We start from the raw sequence: 7,676 nt of genomic DNA, 5'->3' as shown, positions 1-7,676 counted from the left end.
TTTGGCTGGTGGAAAAGCTCTATGGTTATAAGGTTTTTGCGTAAACCAATTTTTCCCTACTGCAAAGGAATAAATTTTATTTAACTATCATGGTGGTTGTTGAACATTGAGAATGGTTGACAACATTCTCAATCCAATTAAGTAACATCATTAAACCCAACAATATTCAATTTAAAGTAACATGATGAGATCAACAGGATAATCCAAGTACCAGATACTCAAGATGTCCATAACCGGGGACACGGCTAATCATGATTAGTTTATACACTCTGCAGAGGTTTGCGCACTTTTTTCCCCCACAAGACTCGATCTCCCCCGTTGGATTTCTCGTACTACATGGTGTTTGAGAAACGGATGACCGAGACATTGTCTTTCAGAAGCGTTTGCACCTTACGATGGGTAGACCGTACCACCTACAACCCCTACATCTGCTAGTCTACCACTGTAAGAGTTCACACGACTTAATCAACTATGCTAGAGCCCATAATAGCTTGTGGCTGCACACGGAAGTTTCTAGCATGAATAATCGTATGATCCCTTTGAGCTTGGGTGGCGGACCGTAGGATGATCACACGGTATATCCCCGGGATCTCCTAGGACAACACTGGTATATCCCCAGGTGTCCGGGCAAGTCCACTGGTATATCCCCAGGGTGCCCCTAGCAATCCACCCAGATGTGTATTTAAGTTGCCACCTTAAGTTGAACCATTAAATAACAATCTCACATCAGTCATGGATTTCACTCATACCCAAACCACGTCTACGAGCATAGCATAGCAATATAAGCAACGCGTAGAAGTAACTCCCAAGGGTTTGATAGTAATAGGGCAATATGTTCCTACCTCAGCAACTACTTCCCAATACCCACATGTTATCAATCCTACTCATGCCATGTTTGAGGGTTGAAACTAATGCATAAAACTGGGTACGAAAGGGATATGATCAAAGTGTGAACTTGCCTGCAATGTTGATGAAGATGATTTGCACTCAAAACTCTTGATAGATCTACTCGTCTCACTCCCGTCAATCTATCGTAAGCAAGCAATAGTAACCACACATAAGCAATCACTCAAAAGATCAGAAAGAACGAAGAAGACGATTCGGAAAACTTCAAAACCAAGAAAATAACTCTTGCAACATAAAACAATTTCTAACAGTACCAAAATTATGTGAATTTGGCCTTATTAGAATGTTTAGGTCAAGAGCTTCGATTTCCAAAAAGAATCAACTCAAACGGAGCTACGAAACTCAAGTTATGATCAAACGAAGTTTGAATTCAAATCTGACCTAATTTAAATTTTAAACTTTTCAAAAACATGTTTGAGTTGGATTACTGGATAGATGAGATCATAACGAAGACACGGGCGTTGGTTTTGTTGGATTTGGACTAACGAGTAAAAAGGTATAGTCGTTTGAAAACCAGGGGCTTATCTATAAAGAAAATATTCACAAACGAGTCCCTGGCAGAAAAACTAAAATAAAAAGAAAAACAGAAATGCTACCGAACGAACGTCCACTACAGAGCGCTTAAAGGACGAAACCCGTTCGCTACAGATCTAAACGGGTGAACGCTCATTATTTTAGATAACCAAAAGAATTAAACCGTACTAAAAGAAAACCGAAGTATATAACAAAAACCGACGGATTTTCTCGGTTTATACCGGTCGGGTGAGATGAACTGGTGGCGGCGGTGGTTTTTTTCTCCGGGGAGGCGGGACAGCGGCGACGGCGAGCTCCGGCGCGGTGGGACAGCGGCGCGGGGCGGCACTGCGAGCGGCGGGGTGGTGCGGGCGACGCGGGGAGGCGAGCGGCGAGCGGCGGGCGCAGCTACGGCGGCGGCAGCGGCGGCGCGAAGTGCGGTGGCGGCTGCAGATCTCGGCGGCGGAGGCGGCGATCTGCGAGGGCGGCGGCGTGAAGCGAGAGGAGGCGAGGGCGGTGCGGGGCTGCGGCTTTAAAGGGGGAGGAGACTTGGAGGAGGGGTGACGGGGCGCCGTGGGTGTGCCGGACTCCGGCGAGTCCGGGAGGCGCACGGGAGGAGGAAGGCAGCGTTGCGCCTCGGTCGTGGCCTGGCCTGGTGCTGGGCCGGCCCAGTTCAGCTTCGGCCTAATTTTTTTAAAACATTTTTTTAAAACACAGTCAAACAAAAAGTAATAAAATAAAATAAATAAAAAATACTATATAGGCATATAATATATCAAAATTTTCAGTAAAATATTTCCTACAAGGTGAACATTTTTCTAGAGTCAAATAAAATCTACACAATTTCAAATAAATCAAATACTGCTGCTGCTCTAATAAAATCCAACCAAAAACATTTTAAAAAATACCAAAATGAATTCAAATTTATTTCTCTCCAATTTTCTATTGTAGGGAATCATGTTACCCTATTTTCCATGTATTTTATTTTTGGAGGAAAATAATTTGAATAAAACTCAAATAACTCCAAATTGAAAATAAATTCAAAAGAACCTTGAATTTAATTCTTTGAAACTCCCAACTCATATTTCATATAATTTGAAGAAGTCTTTTTATCTTCTCTCATGAAAATCATTGAGCTGCATGAAGTTTATGAATTGAAATATTTCCAAATGAAATTCAATTATTTTCAAATACCGTTTCATTTAATTTAAATGGAAGAAGTCATATCATCTTCGCTCAAGGGTTTTGTATTTGAAAGAATTTGAATTCATGGAGATCAGAAAGCAAATATGAAAGTTTGGGAAAGTCCTTTTATTCCCTTTCATTTAACTTTCAAAAATTTTCGAATTTCACTCACTTTGAGTCAATCAATCAAACAGTCTATCAAATCTATCTATTTATTATAACATTCCAAAATTTAGAATTTTGGGATGTTACAAATGAGGCATGTCATGGCAAAGTGCAACAAACAATACTACAAGTTAAGTGGAGCTCAATATGCAACGAGTTGCATATTGAAGAAACACCACATCAATTATTTAGTTCACTCTCGTTAAGATACTCAACAATATTAAATGTTGGTTAACATGGCAAGAGGTGAGGCATAACAAAAAACTACCTATCTAGGCAAGTTTAAATGAGGCCAGAACCACAAACAACAATTCCAGAAAAATCCCGATATGCAATATTCGAATTTGGTACTGTTCTGCCCTAATGCATATTTTATTGTTGTTAAACATCAAAATAAAGTGCACCATGCTAATCTATGCATTTTTCTAGACAAGTTACATATATAGTTTATTTAATTCAGAGCTACGATGATTTAGTTATGAAATAAAGCATTTTAACAAGTCATTTAGCAAATTAAATGCAAACAACATTTTAGACATTTTTTAACACGGATGAAAGTGGCATATTGTGAAACTAGATGAAATTCTAAGCACTTTACATATTTAAATCATTTTAATCCGATGCATGGTTGTGGAGTTATTAAATGCATGATCATGAAGGGGTTTTCTACAAAACTGGCGGTCCTTGAAATAACAGATAAATTCGTCCAGACAGGAAAAACCTTACACGGGCCGAATTAGCGCACAGTGGGCTGGGGGTTCTCACCATGGGCCAAGGCACAGATCAAGGCCAGGCAGGAGGCGCTGGGCCACGCGATGCAGGGGGGGAGCGGTCAACGGGAGCGGGACTTGGCGTTGGCCAAGCAGGCGTTGGACGTGGCTTCGGTCGCTCGCAGACAAGGACGAGGCAGGGTGTCGCGCGAGGTTCGCAGGGAAGACGGTAGCGGGTGGTAGACTTGATGCGCGGGTCCCGGATATGGGTGTGAGCGAGGCTGGCGAGGCGGCAGCGGTGGACTTGGCGAAGCAGGGGAGGTCCGGGACGAGCGGGACGCGTCCGCCGGTAGCGGCGGGGCATGGCAGCATTGCGCAGGGGCGTCAGTGGAACGAAGTCGCGCCGGGGAAGATCGGGGGTACCGCGGGCGGTGTTGTCGTCAAGGTCCTCCTGGAAGAAGATGGCGGCATTGCTGTTACAGAGAAAAGAGAGGGAGTCCAGTGAGACAGAGAGCTTCAGCGAAGGAGATAAAATTGGAAGGGCGGTGAGGATGGCCTGCTGGTTCGGGCGAGGAACGAAGCAGCTCCGGCGGTGGCGCTCCCCGGCGCAGGGAGGTGGTCCTGGACGAGGAGGTGGCTGCGGCCTCGGACGCTCGCATGCGTAGGGGCGCATGAAGCAGGCGGTTGAAGGCAGATGGAGGCCGGAGGGACGCCGGTTGGGGACGAGGAGGCCCTCGAGGCAGAGCCGCACGGGGCTCGGGTAGCCGGGGGCTTGACTCCGGTGACGCGAGGCTGATGAAGAGCTAGGGCGCGAGGCCACCATGTGAGAGAGCTCGGGGATGCGGGGACGAGGTGGCTCTGGATGGTGACAAAGCATGCTAGTTGGTTGCGGGGCTCGGGCAGAGGAGGCGGGCAGCGAGGTGAGGAAGGGGAAGGCTTGGGCAGAAGCTGGTTTGGGGGAAGTTTTCGGATGCGCACGCGAGGGGGTCTGAGAGAGGTCGACAAAGATAAAGGGGTCTCACCAAAGGTCAATAGAGACAATGTGTTTTGATGGGTTCAAAGAAGAGAGAGAGAAGAGAGCGGTCCAGTTGATCTGAGAGAAGGTCAACTGAGACAAGAAGCAACAACTATGAGGGGATGAAAGTTTTGAAAAAATTGACGACAACGGAGTGCCGATGCAATGCGAATGATGACATGATGAATGCAACAATGAAATAATTAACACAACTGACACGCAAACATGGAAGGCATCTGGAGCGTCGGTCTCGGGTCGTTACAACTCTCCTCCACTCACAAGAGATCTCGCCCCGAGATCTAAGGATGGCAAACGGAAGAGGAAGAGAATAGGTAAAACTAAATTGCTTATTTGACAAACGAGTGAAACCAAAGAACCTTGAGAGGTTGAACAACTTGAAGGAAAGAATACAATGAAGATGAACAAAGTTGAAAACACTTCATTAGAAAAGAGGAACAAGGAACATTATGAGAACCTTGTAGGTTGAAAGACATAAGAAAAAGGGTTACAATGGATAAGAAGTACATGCAAGCACCCCGGTTGAAACGAGATGTACAAGGAACGATAAATATCAATTACGACAACACTCCGGTTGGAAATGGAAGGCATGGAATATGAACTTGGCAAAATGAAAGCACTTGGATGAGACTCCGGTTAAAAGAGGAATGATAGACACAACACTCCACTTAAATGGATAAGCAATAAAAGAACATGATCTTGACAAAACAAGATGATGGGTCGAAGAGAGCAACATCACAATGCCTCTAGAACAATTGAAAGAGTGGAATGAAAAGAACGGAGAAGAAAATGCCAACTTCCGCCACAAATGAACTTGGAAAGCATCCTTGCAAAGAAGAATTGAACAGAGTTGTTGGAAAATCCACAAAGAAAAGTACAAGCTTGTTGTGGGCTTATGGAGAACATCTCAAAACTTGAGGTGAAATTCTGCGACTACCTGATGATCGATAGCTTGAGAGGAATGAAAGAGAAGAGAAACTTTTCTCACCAATAAGATATGGAGAAAACTTGGATCATTGATAAGCACCACAAATAGCAACATTCCCAATGGAAGGCTTAGGTGAAATCTTTACCAAGATAACTCCAACGAAGAGATTGATGGATTTAAAATACCTCATTCTTGACAACATGTGAATCATGAAACACGAAGGGGAATTATCAAGAATGACATAACACCACCTCAAAAGATAATGCAGAAAGAATTGCACTTCAGAATGCAAGATGAAGAATGCTTGAACTCTCAAAACAAAAGATGTGTTGAACACTGAGGGAGTCCTGGATTAGGGGGTCTCCGGACAGCCAGACTATATCCTTTGGCCGGACTGTTGGACTATGAAGATACAAGATTGAAGACTTTGTCCCGTGTCCGGATGGGACTCTACTTGGCGTGGAAGGCAAGCTAGGCAGTACGGATATGTATATCTCCTCCTTTGTAACCGACCTTGTGTAACCCTAGCCCCCTCCGGTGTCTATATAAACCGGAGGATTTTAGTCCGCAGGACAGCATACAATCATACCATAGGCTAGCTTCTAGGGTTTAGCCTCTCCGATCTGGTGGTAGATCAACTCTTGTACTACTAATATCATCAAGAATAATCAAGCAGGACGTAGGGTTTTACCTCCATCAAGAGGGCCCGAACCTGGGTAAAACATTGTGTCCCCTGCCTCCTGTTACCATCCGCCTTAGACGCACAGTTCGGGACCCCCTACCGGAGATCCGCCGGTTTTGACACCGACATTGGTGCTTTCATTGAGAATTCCTCTGTGTCGTCGCCGTTAGGCTTGATGGCTCCTTCGATCATCGATAGTGATGCAGTCCAGGGTGAGACTTTTCTCCCCGGACAGATCTTTGTATTTGGCGACTTTGCACTACGGTCCAACTCGCTTGGCCATCTGGAGCAGATCGAGAGTTACGCCCCTGGCCATCAGGTCAGGTTTGGAAGCTTAAACTACACGGCCGATATCCGTGGAGACTCGATCTTCGACGGATTCGAGCCCCTGCCTAGTGCGCCACACGGCCACGATGAGCATGATTTAGCTCTGCCATCGGACAGTGTCTAGGAGATCGCGCCGGCAACCGCTCCAACCCTCAATTCGGAGCCAGCTGCGCCTTCCATGGGCGGTTGGATAGACCCCGCCATGGAGGCCGCACTCTCATCGGCGATCAAGCCGAATATCGACCTTACCCTTCACGAGAGCTGTGATGCCACTCTGCCGGATCCTTCCCCGGCCACGGACTCCGAACCGCCTGCGCCCGTGCCTATCGAATCCGATTGGGCGCCGATCATGGAGTTTACCTCCGCGGATATCTTTCAGCACTCGCCCTTCGGCAACATACTGAACTCATTAAGGTCTCTCTCTCTCCTTGTCAGGAGAGTCCTGGCCGAACTATGTCCAGCAAGATTGGGGTGCGGATGATGAATAAATTCGCCACCCACCCACCACCCACTTAGTAGCAACTGTCGACGATTTGACTGACATGCTCGACCTCGACTCCGAAGACATCGACGATATGGACAATGATGCAGGAGACGAACAAGAACCACTGCCCACAGGGCACTGGACGCCCACCTCATCATATGATGTATACATGGTGGACATACCCAAAGAAAACGACGACGAGGAACGGAAGGACGCAACGAAGGGTTGTTCCCTCGAGAAGCAGTCAAAGCGGCGGCGTAAGCGCCGCTCCAAATCTCGCCTCGGCAGACACAGCGGTCACATAGACCCGGCGATAGAGCAGGGTGAACCATCGCCCGACCAGGGCAACACGGAGAATCAAACTGAACAACCCGACTCCATCGAAGATAACAGTCCGGACGACATCACACCGGACAGACGCCCGGAGCAACATAACGCCCATCAAAGGCTTGTTGCCACTGTGAGGAGTCCGAAAAAGCAGAAGCAAAGGCTCAAGGCTGCGCAAGACACACTCAGAATCAGATGGAGTGAAGTACTCAACACTGCAGCAAAGTACGGCGGTAATCGCCACACCAAGAGCTACCTGAAGCGAAAGTTGCTACCTGAATTCGATGAGGAGGCCTTAGATCCCCCGCAATTAGAAAATAAAATGGCCATCCGGTCAGATAGACGACCTCGCGGCCAATATAGAGCGGCAAACGACGCCGCACATAAGCCAGTACACGATCCACGCGAGGGCTCGC

Source organism: Triticum urartu, chromosome 4 (assembly GCF_003073215.2).
Source record: "Triticum urartu cultivar G1812 chromosome 4, Tu2.1, whole genome shotgun sequence".
NCBI classification, from domain to species: Eukaryota; Viridiplantae; Streptophyta; class Magnoliopsida; order Poales; family Poaceae; genus Triticum; species Triticum urartu.
This window is presented reverse-complemented; position numbering follows the sequence as displayed.